The 13,325-nt window shown below is 48.3% G+C and overlaps 1 protein-coding gene and 1 long non-coding RNA gene across 3 annotated transcripts in view; one reads left to right on the top strand and one right to left on the bottom strand.

The window, feature by feature from the left end:
- Nucleotides 1-13,325, top strand: part of LOC146785403 (uncharacterized) — a 259,272-nt gene that overhangs the window by 189,814 nt on the left and 56,133 nt on the right. Inside the window, exon 6 of one of the 2 annotated variants that reach the window (XR_014970634.1) lies at nucleotides 10,000-10,035. The exons of the other annotated variant lie outside the window; for it this stretch is intronic. This is a non-coding gene — a long non-coding RNA (uncharacterized LOC146785403). The remainder of the gene's footprint in view (nucleotides 1-9,999; nucleotides 10,036-13,325) is intronic. 2 annotated transcript variants of the gene reach the window in all.
- Nucleotides 1-13,325, bottom strand: part of LOC146785404 (alanine--glyoxylate aminotransferase-like) — a 309,868-nt gene that overhangs the window by 275,895 nt on the left and 20,648 nt on the right. The gene's annotated exons all lie outside the window — the stretch shown is intronic.

The following is a 13,325-nucleotide window of genomic DNA, read 5'->3' as shown; positions in this document are numbered from 1 at the left end:
ATGATGACGCTCAAAGCTGACATCGCTGCCGCTGCCTGCATGATGGTTTGGGGGCACCACTTGTAGGCTACTCGATTCACAGCCCCATCCTACACGTCAGCCTTTGCCCACTGATGCCGGCGCTATCGACTCCAGATCGTCAACCAACGTTGCTGCTTGCACCACGACCTGTGGGCCTTGCACACCGCATTGCCCCATCTCGCACCGAAGTCTTGGGTCTACTAATGACAGTGCTTCAACAATGAGAACAACGCTGCCTGCACTATGACCTGTCAGCACCACAACAAGCACCGCCCCGCTTTGCACTGCAGCCCAGGTCTCACCGATGCTGCCGGACGACCGTCAACGAGCTGCTGCCTGCTCTGCTACCTGAGGGCACTGCATGCTGCACCGCTCCACTTCACACTGCAGCCCACACGCCTGTCACTGCCAGAACTCTTGACTTCAAGTCACCAAGTTCGAACTGCAACGCCTGTGACTTCAAGGCTCCAACGACTCCCAGAACCGACACCTGCCAATGCCACTTCTCCAGAGCTCATCGTAAGGTCTGAACCCCTGCATGTTCAAAGGTACTGTGTTACGGGTCTCCATGACACCGTAGCTGGCCCTCGATGCCGCGGTCAGCCAGAACGGTAGGATTTGGCTGCTCACAACGTTGTGATAGCCCTGGACAGAGCTATTGACTTCAAGGAACTGTATATAAAGTCCATTTTTCTTTTATTGCTATTGTAGATTACTGTATGTTGGTTTATTTGATCGTTTTGGTCTTGTATTACAAAGATAAATATTTGGTGTTTTTCTAAAACTGGTGTGATGTCCTTTTGTAGTGGTTTCACCGTGTTACTGTATTCTATGTGCAAATTCTTTACAACTGCCTCTGAGATAAGCCTGACTGCTCATGCCAAGCAATCAAGGGGGTGAGCATGGTTTTTTTCAGTGGTGTACCGCCTTACCCTGACTAGGAAGAAGGGTCCCTACTAGGTGATTGTAACAACCTGCCTACTAGAGACCCCCATTTCTACCAGTTTTTAAATTGCGTGTTTGAAAATGCCACTTTTAGATAGTTGGCATTTTCTCGCTTAACCATTCTGTTCCTTTGCCTGCCTTTAGAATCCACATCTGAGTTGACTTACAGTTGGGCTCTTCTGCATTCACTCTATACAGTCACACAAAGGGAGGTGAGGTGTGCCTTGCCTATCCTGATTGGCCACGGCCAGGACAATGGACCAGTGGCGTAACCAAAGTTCAAGGGACCCCCCCTGCAATATACATGGATGGGCCCCCCTCCGGATTTATTCCGGGGCGCACAGGCAGAAGTACTGTGCCGAGGGAGCCCCCTGCAGCTTGGGGGCCCCCCGCACCACAGGGGAGGCGGGGGCCTGTGTTATGCCCCTGCAATGGACCCTCCTGAGTTAGAGTGGTGGGAGGAGTTATCACTAACACCTGAATAGGGCTGTGTCTGTCCTCACACAAAGTTGTCTCCACCCTCCTGTAGTGAGTCTGGAGCCAGGTCAGGTAAAGGCAGAGTCTTGTGCACTACAAAGTCTTTCCTTTGAAGCTTTTCTGCTTCAGAGGCAGAAAGAGGTATGAGTACTGGACCTCTGACATCCCAAAATCAAAACACTTCTGCCAGGAAGAAGAGCTGGATGCTGTAGGAGGGACTGCTACTCTGTCTGTTGCTTTGTTGTTCTGGCCTGCTTCTTGCTGCTTCTGTCCTTGGAGTGAAAGAACTGGAGTTTGCTTTCTGCATCCTCCTTCCAAGTTCTCTAAGGGCTTGCCTCCCAATAAGAAGACTCAGGGCTATAAAATACTTAATCTGCTCTTCTGCTGAGAGTTCTGACTTGCAAGTGGTGTAATTCCAGTTCCTGGACCTTTGGAAGTAGAATCTGGTGATCTGAAAGAGAAAATCCATGCATTGACTCCCAGCACCTTTTGTCTTGATGCATCACTGAAAAAGATTGATGCATCGCTGCTGTCTGCCCCGAAGTGTGGTTCCCGATCGGCGCTTCAACCATGGCTTTCACCACAGGCCCCAGCGTGCCATAGCAGCACATCAGAAAAATCACTGCAGTGTGAGTTTCGGATAATGTGCCACTGACGTCCGTGACACCCCCTCCGACACTGCACCTGCTCGCAGCTGCAAAATGGATGCATCACCTGCTAAGCAGCAGGAAAATAGATGCAGTGCCTGCTTCACCACTGTCACCTTGAAGCAGCGTGTCTGGATTTTAGACACATCATTCCTGGGCACCAATATTATTTTTTACATTTTTTATTTATTACATGTTTGTAGTATGTCAACAAGGCCTGCAGTACAGCATTCTTAGAGCGTTGGATACATAATATTGAGGACGTTCATACAAATGTAAAGATCAATGTTGTTTCTGCCACACCCCCCCCCTGCAAACATCACAGTAACATTGCAAGTCTGATCAATACTGTACTACAGCAATCGGCATACAACCCTTGCCTGCTGGCCCTCTAGTAACATATTTCCAGCATACTTCACTCCAGATCCTCCGGCGCGCTATCAGCTTCTGTTCTAAGGTGTGCGGTGAACGGTTCCCAAATGTCTACTGGTCTAGAGCACTCAGGCATGAGTTCCCAATATATATTGAGCTGTTCCTGACAATATCTGGTGTCCTGTAGCAGCATGTGCGGTTGCTGGGCGCCGCCCCCAAAGCATTGCTACTCTGCGCTTTGCTAGTAACAGCAGTATTGCCACCAGCCAGCAGCGCGCCACAGAGACCTTCTCTACATACCCCAGCAGGCAGGTCAAGGGGTGCGGCACCAGAGGAGCCCCCATAATGCAGCCAATTATCACGCTCACCCTCCACCAGAACTCTGGCACCCTGAGGCACTCCCAGGCAAAATGAAGGAATGTGGTATCCCGCGCAGCTGTTACATTTTGAGGTTTTGTGGAGCCCTTTTTTGTGTAGTTTATAGTTTGCTGAGGTACTTAAAGTGGATCAATCACAGTCTGTAGTTGGGGGATAGCCTTTCTGTCTGCCCACAGCAGTACACCCATCTCTCTTCCGGTAGGTCATCACCCATTTCCCTTGCCCGTGAAACATCCTGTTGGGGGGTCCTCATTGTAATCGAGTAGAGTCTGGTGACCAGCTTCCTCGGAGACGCAATAGCGTATAAATGCTACAACGCCTCCAGAGTCAGAGGTGGTTCCGGGAAAGTGTCATAGGTCGCTTACAATTGATAGTAGAGCAGCGTGTCCAGCGCTGTGGCCTCCCATGTGGCAGGGCTGGGTATTGAGTCAAGAAACGTTCCCCCGGGAAACAGGTCTGCAATAGTGTTGAGTCCCATCTCCGTGCCCTACCTGGCGCACCTTTATACCACAGGGAGGAACAGTGTATTATCTGATAGCTGGGCTGATGGAGCGTGCAGGACTGCAAGACCAGCCCACTCCCACCTCAAACACTCCACAGGATCTATTTCGCCCTGTGGCGCCTTATATTTACCAAACACGGCCGTCCTCAAGGGCAATGGCACCGCTCGATCTGTTTCCACTGCCACGTGGGGCTGAATTGGAGCAGGATACAGCCAATGATGCAGGTAGCTTCTTGCTTGTGCACTGAGGGCATACACCTGTAGGTCTGGCGCTCCCATCCCAACCCTCTCCAACGGCTGTGTCAGCACCTCATAGTGTACCCTGGGCTGACGGCCCGCCCAGGCCAGCGCTATCAAATTAGACCGTAGTCTTAAAAAACACTGTGGTGTGAGAGGAATCAGGATATTTATAAAGAGGTATAGAAATTTAGGGAGGACACCATCTTCGCTATCGCCATGCGTCCAGTGAGGAACAGCTGTAGTCTATTCCAGATCTGTATGAGCGACTCGAGCCACTTGACAGCACAACCAGTTTTCCCCTCAGAGCATTTATACATCTGTACTGCTCGATTTTCCCGGCCTTTTTGTGTTAAAGAGTGACTAGTGTGACTTCAGTCTCTTTCCATCCAAGTCTAAGGGTTAGAGTAGTGAATAGATCCTGTGTTCTTCCCCATAGATCAGGGTTTGCACACATATCCTAGGGGATAGATTCGTTAGTATTAGGGGTAACCTGTTCTGTAGTGAGAGTATTTCATGGAGCCGTGCTGAATTCAGGCCTGGTAGGCATCAAACGGGAGAGACTCCATCTTTCTTTCTGCTCCGGCAGCTTGGGATGCTTCTAGGTCAAAAGCAATGTTTTAGTTATGAGGTGTTATTCGCTTGGAGAGAACCGGTTCAGGCCGGCCCTTATCGAAGGATTGTATTTTTCTTCATGCCGAAGACACTACATCAGGCCGGCCGGCTGGGAACGTGTCCTTGGTACGGGGAGGTACAAGAATTTGGTGGGCGGCAGGTTACGGGCTGGAATTTTCCATGAGAAAATGCACCTCTATATTAGTGAAAGTCTGAGGCAGATACTGGCACTTGCTTCAGTCCGTAGGTGGCATCTGGCCGTTAGCAGTAAAGCTACTACTTATTCCAGGGAAGACAGATGACAAACTTGAAGGCGGAGAAAAACCGAGAGACAGATACTCTTCTAGCAGAATAGCCAGAGAGAAGAGAGTAGCCGATGAGGAAGAGGTCCCAGTGACTCGGAGAAGAGAGAAGGGAGTAGATCCGTGACTGCGGAGGTGTAACTTCCAGGCGAGCCGAGGCACAGACGAGAAGGGAACCTAGATGACCATTGAGTGCAGGCTACATATGACTAAGGTGATGTCGACCCCTTTTTATTAGAGTGTACAACCTAATCTTTCACTTTTCTTTGCAGGTTATATGTTATATTGTAATGTTATGTGATCGCGTATGTAATGAATAAATAAAGTATCCAGTTTGTAGTGAACCAACATGTGCTATGTGTTCTTGCATGAGAGGGTAGCCTATTCTTCTAGTCAGCTGTGACTTGATATGAACAGATGTTAACCCTGATCAGGTAAGTGGTAACTGAATAAGGGAGGAAGGAGCCCCTCGAACCAGAGGACAAGTCGTGTTCGAACTGGCAGTTCTTGTGTGATCTGATAAATAGTAACACTGATTCCCTTGTTGTATGTTATGGTAATCATAGGATGAACTTGTGCTAAGGCTGCCGTCTGGGTAGGAAGTCCTGGGTCCATCTGGGACCGCAAGGCTAAGGCTGCCGTCTGGGTACGAAGTCCTGGGTCCATCTGGGACCGCGAGGCTAAGACTGCCGTCTGGGTAGGAAGTCCTGGGTCCGTCTGGGACCGCGAGGCTAAGGCTGCCGTCTGGGTAGGAAGTCCTGGGTCCGTCTGGGACCGCGAGGCTAAGGCTGCCGTCTGGGTAGGAAGTCCTGGGTCCGTCTGGGACCGCGAGGCTAAGGCTGCCGTCTGGGTAGGAAGTCCTGGGTCCGTCTGGGACCGCGAGGCTAAGGCTGCCGTCTGGGTAGGAAGTCCTGGGTCCGTCTGGGACCGCGAGGCTAAGGCTGCCGTCTGGGTAGGAAGTCCTGGGTCCGTATGGGACCGCGAGGCTAAGGCTGCCGTCTGGGTAGGAAGTCCTGGGTCCGTATGGGATCGCGAGGCCGCCGATTATAAAAGGTATATATATATCTATATAGTAGGAATTCCCTGTCCTTAGGTGGTATATACATGTGGTTACTTGTTGTGAATAGGCCCTAGGGAGAGGGTAACGTTCTGGCTGGGTTAGAGAGGCTCTGATGAGCGGGTTCTATCTGATCCGAAAACCCAAGCAGAACAACATCTTGGACTAAGCCAGATTCCCAAGTATTTGACGGGTTCAGTGGCCCACTTATATGGGTAGTCTGTGGGTCAGGGGACAGTCAACTCGGTAAGTGGAAAAGGTATTGATTTGCCCCAATTAATTTGTATACCTGAGTACCCTCCGAAACGTATGAGCTACCGCGTCAGTGGAGAAATATTAGTACAAGGGCCGTGAATATATATAGAGTTATGTCATCAGCATATAACGACACCACCAGTCCACGAGTGGTAAGTCCGACCCCACGCTTTGCGTGATGCTGCCGCAACCTGGCAGCCAGAGGCTCCTTGGTGGCAGCAAAGAGGAGAGGGTACAGGGGGGCAGCCTTGCCTGGTTCGCCTGGTGATCTCGAATTTCTCTGATATTTGCCCATTAAGGCTCACCTGAGCCACGGATTGAGAGTAGAGGAGCCGGATCTTCTGTATGAAGCCGGTGCTGAACCCCGTTCTTGTCAAGAGAGTGATGAGAAACAGCCACTTTAGTGTATCAAACGCCTCTGTGGCATTGAGGAGAGCCGCTACCGTCGTCATAGAGGGGTGAGGGTAGTGCATGACCGTGAAGATGGTTTGCAGGTTATGTGAAGTCCCTCGTCCGAGTATGAGGGCTGACTGGTCCGGGTGGGCTATCAGGGGCATGAGCGGCTGCATGCGGTTGTCTAGTAGGTGTGTATATATTTTTGCATCAATATTTATGAGGCATAGGGGCCTGTAAGAGTCGCACTGCTCTTGCAGCTTGTCTGGTTTTAAGATTGTTACTATTAAGACCTCACATAATGCCAGCGGGAGCAGCCCCACCTCCAGGGACTCGATGTGCATTTCAATAAGGTATGGGATAAGCAGGTCAGTGTATTCTATGTAGAAGGCAGGCGTAAGCCCTTCCAAGCCTGGAGCCTTACTAGCCGGCAGGGCAGCAACAACGCGAGCAATCTCTTCTGGGGTTATTGGAGCATCTAAATATTCCCTGTGGCCTGCCACAATAGCTCTAAGGTGTCAAGATATGTCTGTAATTCCGTTTTGTCAGCAGTCACACCCAGTGTATATAGCTTGGCATAGAAGGAGGACATTGCCTAGGCCAGTGCATCCGGGAGGTGACAGTTAGGCTGTTACAGTCTTGTAATGTCGTAACATAGCTCGCAGTGTGAGGTTTGTGCAGTAACCCCGCTAGGGTCCTACCGGGTCTGTCACCCTCCTCATATCGTCTCGCCGCTGTCTCCTTCCCCATGTATTTTACCTCCCTTTTTTTTGCCTCCTCCGTACACTCCGGGTATCTTCATCCGGATATCTGCCATTGTAGTTTGGCTAGGGTTGTCAGACTGCGCAAGTCCCAATTTCCCAATGTCAGCCTCTAACCTACTTATTGGACACTGCGGGCAATAAGGGGCACGCCCTGCCTTTTTCGCAATACACTCACCCCCGTATCAGGACCTTAAAGGCCTCCCATAATGTGGATGGTACGTCACCGAGCCGGTATTGTTTGTGAAGTAATCACCTATAGCGGTGCAGATTTCTTCCCCAAACGCGGCTTCGCATAGTGCGTGCAGAGGCAGGTGCCAAGAGAACGCACGTGGGAGTGTCTGCAGTATTGTCAATGTCAGGCGCACTGGGGCATGATCAGAGAGCGTCCGGGGGAGGTGGTCTACCGATACCATCCAGGTGGCCACGTCTCTGGTCGTCAGCCAAAGGTCAATGCACGACCAGGAGCTGTGATATGTAGAACTGCAAGTGCCAATTCTTTGTCCCATGTGTATATCTCCATATATCCACTAGCAAATTATCCTCCACTATGGTCTTAAGTGCGCCCGCTACCTGTGGGTGGTGCTGTTTGGCCCCAGAGTTATCCAACCGACTGCCAGGTGCAACTTTGAAGTCACCTCCTCTCACCACAGCTCAGGAGGCCATACTTACCACAAGCCTACAGATCTGCATGAAAAAAATTGTGTAGTCTAGGTTTGGACCATATACCGCCGCCAGCATCAGTGGCTGCTGATACAGTCTCCCCACTAAGGTCACATACCTCCCCTCCTTGTCTATTAATGTTTGTGTAGTGGTCCATGATATCCTCTTCCTGAACAGGGTGGCAACACCCCTACCGTAGTTTGAAAAGATGGATGAATATGTCTCACTGCACCATTGGGCTCAGAGTTTGGGCTCAGTGGTCTCTGTCAAGTGTGTTTCTTGTGTGAAGCATACATCTACTTACTGCCTAGCAAGATAAGCATGTACTAGCTTAGATTTCCGGTGGTTTTTGAGACCCCGGACATTCCATGTCAAGCAGGTGACTTTAGCCATACTGGCCCGTACGTGCTATGGGCATGTGATATTGTGAGAAGGCGATGGGCATTGCGTAGAAGAGGGGGTTACAAGTGCACTCTCAAGTGTCTCAGGTGTTTCCAACTTAGTACCAAGCTTATCCTTGTGCCCCTAAGCCTGCAAGCCAGGTGTCCCACCCTGTGAACGTACCCCCACCTCCCAAACATTGCTCCACAGCAATAGAACCTTGTAAAGAAGCCCCAAACTGCACCCCTCCCTGCCCTCCCACACCATCCCCCCAATTAGGTTGTGATAATCCGACCACCCTCTTCCCTGTACCCAACTTGTTAAGACTCTCTAAAGTCCTAGGGATTTATCCCATGGGGACCCAGCCTCTCCTAGAGGTCACCCCCGCCAACATGGACAGGTTGGCCAAGTAATTTTTGTTAGTGGACTTGTTCTCTATGATTGTCATCCAGGATAAAGTGTTCGGCCCCTGGGGGCATCCCGGTTTGGCTATATATATCAGTACTCATGTTGGTACAGTACCAGTCTGGGCAGTTGCCAGTGCGTCATGGAGCTGCTTTAATCATTGTCACTAGTAGTGCCTTCTTCGTTGCGCTCAGAGGTCTGGGAGGAATTGCGCTGTTGTTTTTCTAACATTTTAGAAAATGCCAGTGCAGCCTTAGGGTCTGTGAAAAACTGTGTCTGGGTCCTTCTTTTAATGCGCAATTTGACAGGGTAGACTAGGGCATACAGTATTTCCTGCTTTTGGAGAATCCGCTTGGCTGGTAGAAATTTGCGGCAACAAGCGTGGTCATAGTGTGTGAAGTCTGGAAAAAAGGATAGCACATTGCCCTGGTGTCTCACTACTCCCATTTCCCACGCTGAGCACAGCATTTCATCACGATCACTTTAATTTAACAGTCTAGCTACAATTGGGCGAGCCGGTGCCTCTGGGGTGTCTGGGCCCTACTGATCTCTGTACTTGCTCCACAATGAATACCGCAGATAGGACATTACCAAAATGTTTGCGCAGTAGGTCTTTGACGTAGTCTTCCAACCGTGTGATGTCCGTTATGCGGAGATTCTTCCTTCTGGAACACAATTCCAGGTCTTCATTTTTAGCTTTAATTAAATATAGCACCTTGTCCATTTTTCACAGCTTCTGCTTGTCTTCCGCCAGGGCATCATCATTGTCCGACACTCTTGCCTCCAGTTGTGCGATTTTTGCATCATGGGTGTCCACCCTGTTTTTCATGTAGTCAAGGTGGGCCGACAATTTATCAGGTTTGGAGTAGATGGTGTTAAGGCTGGTCTTTACCTCCATGAGCAATGATCGCAAATCATAATCGCCGAGGGCAGCATTGTCAGTTTGCGTGGATTGGTCTCCCGCTTCCAGGGGAGGTTCCTCTTGGCAGGTTTGTCTCCTACTTTCGAATGGTAGTTTCGATTGTTTGGCATCTGCTTTCCCCATGTTGTGCGCCGGGGGGACCCCTAGATGGTCTGCAGTGTGGGAAAATGTGTGCATTTTTCTATCTGGAGCACCTGTCAGATGTTGACCTCTCTTTTTGCTCAGGAGCAGCATGCTGCCTATCCCCAATTCCCTCCGAAAAATCCCAGACACCCGATAAGATGTATACAGGTATCCAGTAGACTCCAAAGGGGGAAAGGGGGGTTGGATAAAATATTAAACTGGAGAAGAGACTGCCAAGATTTTCGGGTTTCTCCTTGGGCACTGCCTTTTTCTCTTTTTCCTCTTTTGTTGAGAATGTGATGGAAGATATCCAGGAGTACACTGTAAAGATAACACACAATATTCACACCTTCTATTTCTTCCTATGCTTCTTCTCTAAACAATTCTCAAAGAGGCCCTCTACCTACCCCTTCTCTTATCTGCGTTAGCCCCTCTTCTGTATATAGAATTCCTATTAATCTTCTGTCATAAGAATTATTCTGTAATGTTAAGATTTAATCTTGTAATTAATTGAAAAAAACTCTCTTTTTTTATTTCTTACAGGTAATGTGCTCCAAACGATAGGAGAAAAATGAATAGGTAAGTATATATTTTTCTTAGCATGCAATAATACTTTCTTAGAGATTCAAAAAGTAGTAGCACATAAGCATAGTTTGCACTTATCTCTAAAACACTCCAAACGAACGCCGTCAGGAACCTGGTTTCGCCTTCACTGACCGCGAAGGCTGAAGAGCTGACGAAGATTTACTGTTTTCTCATAAAGGACAGTAATCTTGTTGAAGGAGTCTTCCGGAAAAGACTCAAATTCTCTGAGGAATAGGAAAAGTAACGAGTCACTAATTCCAAACAACGCGGAGGAAAACCTCAATGTGATGTTTAAAAAACAAGTGCACAAGTTACTCGACTGAGAAGAATTACAGAGAGACAAGAAAGAGTAATTCATCTCTTCACTAACTGAATTCCTGTTTGAAGGCATGTGCGAAGAACAAGGTCTAACGCGCAGACTCGCAATAAAAACGCTACTCCGAAGGTCCGGAACCTGACGGGGAACGAACCACAATGCTAGCTGCGCGACGCACAGTAAACCGTCAAACAGACGCAGTCTACCTGACTAACAGGAACGGGAACTCTCAAAATGAGTGCGTATGAGGCAAATTACTTTAGTGAAGTGCGCAGAGCCTAGCAGGCTCGCACATTGCATAGGGTTCTAAACTAACTCTTCAAGTGAACAAACAGACCGCGCACTCCTTGAGAATGACAGGGCAGCCATTTTGGAACTCCACTTGAGCCAGGCTTTCCTCCAGGGAAAGATTGTGGTTTCCTGACTCCTCTTTTGGGCAATTGATTTCACCAACGTGCAAATTGAGCCGCTCAGTGGTTTCTGGATCCTGACAGCCCCTCCTTGTAATCCTGTATGCATGAGACGCGGTGATATCAATTTGTGTTAGACCAGGTAGTAGCAGCCCTCCTCAGCCCTTGCAGGCCCCTTCTACAATCAATTGCCGCCTGGAGGGGGGAGAAGGTTTATGCTTTCTCGCTGGCCTGCTGCTGTCGCTGCCCTCCCTCCAGCTTTATGATGTCCAACAATTTATGGGCTCCGAGCGGGGATCTCTGCACACTAGTTGTGCAGTGCCATGTAGGGTGTGCGAGGTGCAGCTACTGATGCCCAATTTCTTTTGCTGAGGTCAGGCTTTGGAAGTGGTAAGTAGCTAAGCGGCCCGATACCTTGATCGATCCACCACTACATGACATGCTTTATCATGGTGGCATCTGAGTAGGTATTTGCGTGAGTATTTGCATTTCTGTATTCTTTTGGGTTTACCGCTCCTATACTTCTGTGATTAATACCAGGGGTGCTAAATGAGGTATCAGCTATTCAGCTGTAGCCTCGCGAGAGAGGCCTTGGTTGGGACAGGGCAGTTGGTGTGGGCTTCGTTTCGCTTCAGGCCCTTTGGGGCAGTTTTGTGCCCCTACTCTCTGTCCATGGGTCAGCCCGCTGAGGGGGGTGGGGAGTCCATTGAGCGAGTCACTCCCGCCGCAGAGGCATGTCAGGGCCCCGGGGGAGGCACCGGTCCACTCTGTCGCTGATGGGGAGAAAGAACGAGACACGTCTACCTGGGCACCATCGCCTCCCCTGCCTAGCAGGAAGGAACCGAATCATCACCACCCTTGTTAGTAAGGAACTGACGCATCACCACCTCTGTGTAGTAACGAACCGACACATCACTTTCAGGCACATGCATCAAGCAAAATACCGGTCGCAAACGGGCAGATTCTCAGAATCTGACCCTTTGCTCCCGGTATTTTTGCATTTGGGATGCATCATCCCAAATGCAGAAATCGCTATTTAAGGAATCTCTAAATTGGGATTCCTTAAATAGCGATTGCATTTAAGGAATCCCTAATTGAGATTCCTTAAATGCAATGCATTACACTTTAAAAAATAGCGATTTCGCTAATAGCGTGAGCAAATTACCATGAGGCTGGCCCTCATGGTAATTTGCGAAAACTTAGAAAAATGCACTTCTTTGCATTTTTCTAAGTTACATGTTGCCCACACACATGCCCTTAGAGCATGTGTGTATGCAACATTTGTGCAGAGTGAACATACATGGGTGCAATAGGGTGTCATTTTGACACCCTTGCACCATCGAAATTGCGGGAGCAATTTGCGAGTACCTACTGGTACTCGCAAATTGCTCCCGCAATCTCTAATTCATTCCTATGGGCCTGGAGGCCCATAGGAATGAATGGGAAGACATTCCTTAATTGCGAATCGCAATTTGCTAATCGCAATTAAGGAATTTGTGGGAATCGCTAATTCTTTAGCGATTCCTACATGCATAGGGTTTTGCTATTCCTTAATTGCGATTCCTTAATAATCGCTATTAAGGAATCGCAAAACCCTATGATGATGCATGTGCCTATTTGCTTTTACAGAGCTTCTCCTCCCCTGCGCCTGCTTTGTCTTTGATTTTTGACGCAATCAATCAAAGATCTTTATTCGGTTACCATAAAATAACCATAAAAGTACAATGCATAAGACAATTGATAAGAGCTACTCATGTTGGTTGCTTGAATAAAATCACATAATAATAGATATACGATAATTAAATACACTTTTTAAAAAAGTAGTGACAGCCGCAATGGCAGATACTTCATCCAAAAGTTGCAAAGCCAATAGTGCAGGGCGACATTGTCTCAGTCCAAGGGTCTGTAATACCGAATAATCCATCTCCTTCTTGATCTATTGTAGAATTTACAGAAAAACATTATGTGTATAGTTGACTGTATAGAGACATCGTCACACGGACATTTGCATAGGTCTTTAGACCAGTCATTTAATTCAGGAAAGCTTAAGGATCTAAATAAAATATTCAATCTGAAACGTGTCAGCAAAAAATGGTCGTAGTCGCCCATAGTTAAAGAAATATAAGGCTGAATGCTGAACGTCAGCAAAGTGAGTTGATGAACTTGAATCGTTGATTTTTTCATTTCTTTTATGGCTCTAATATCACTCATGTAACCGATGCAGTTAGCTTTAAAATCTTTCCTAGGCACATTACACATAGTATATGGCTCATTAAAATATTCACTATGTCCAAGTTTAATTAAAAACATTTTAACATATTCTTTCATCTTATGTGTTTGACCCCATCCAACCCTAAGGCGTAAGTTAAAATATGACGGTTAAAACAGTTTAATCTGAGACATCCAATCTTGAAGGCACACTGCTGAGCAACCGGCAGCCAGTGAAGTTGCTTCAGAATGGGGGTAATGTGATGATGCCGGGGCAGATGAGTAATCAGACGCGCTGCCTGGTTTTGTATCAACTGCAACCGTTTAGAGAGATAAAGAGGGATGCCAAA

This window comes from Triturus cristatus, chromosome 11 (genome assembly GCF_964204655.1).
Source record: "Triturus cristatus chromosome 11, aTriCri1.1, whole genome shotgun sequence".
NCBI classification, from domain to species: Eukaryota; Metazoa; Chordata; class Amphibia; order Caudata; family Salamandridae; genus Triturus; species Triturus cristatus.
Note: the sequence above shows the minus strand (reverse complement) of the source record. Positions and strands in the feature narration are given on the sequence as shown.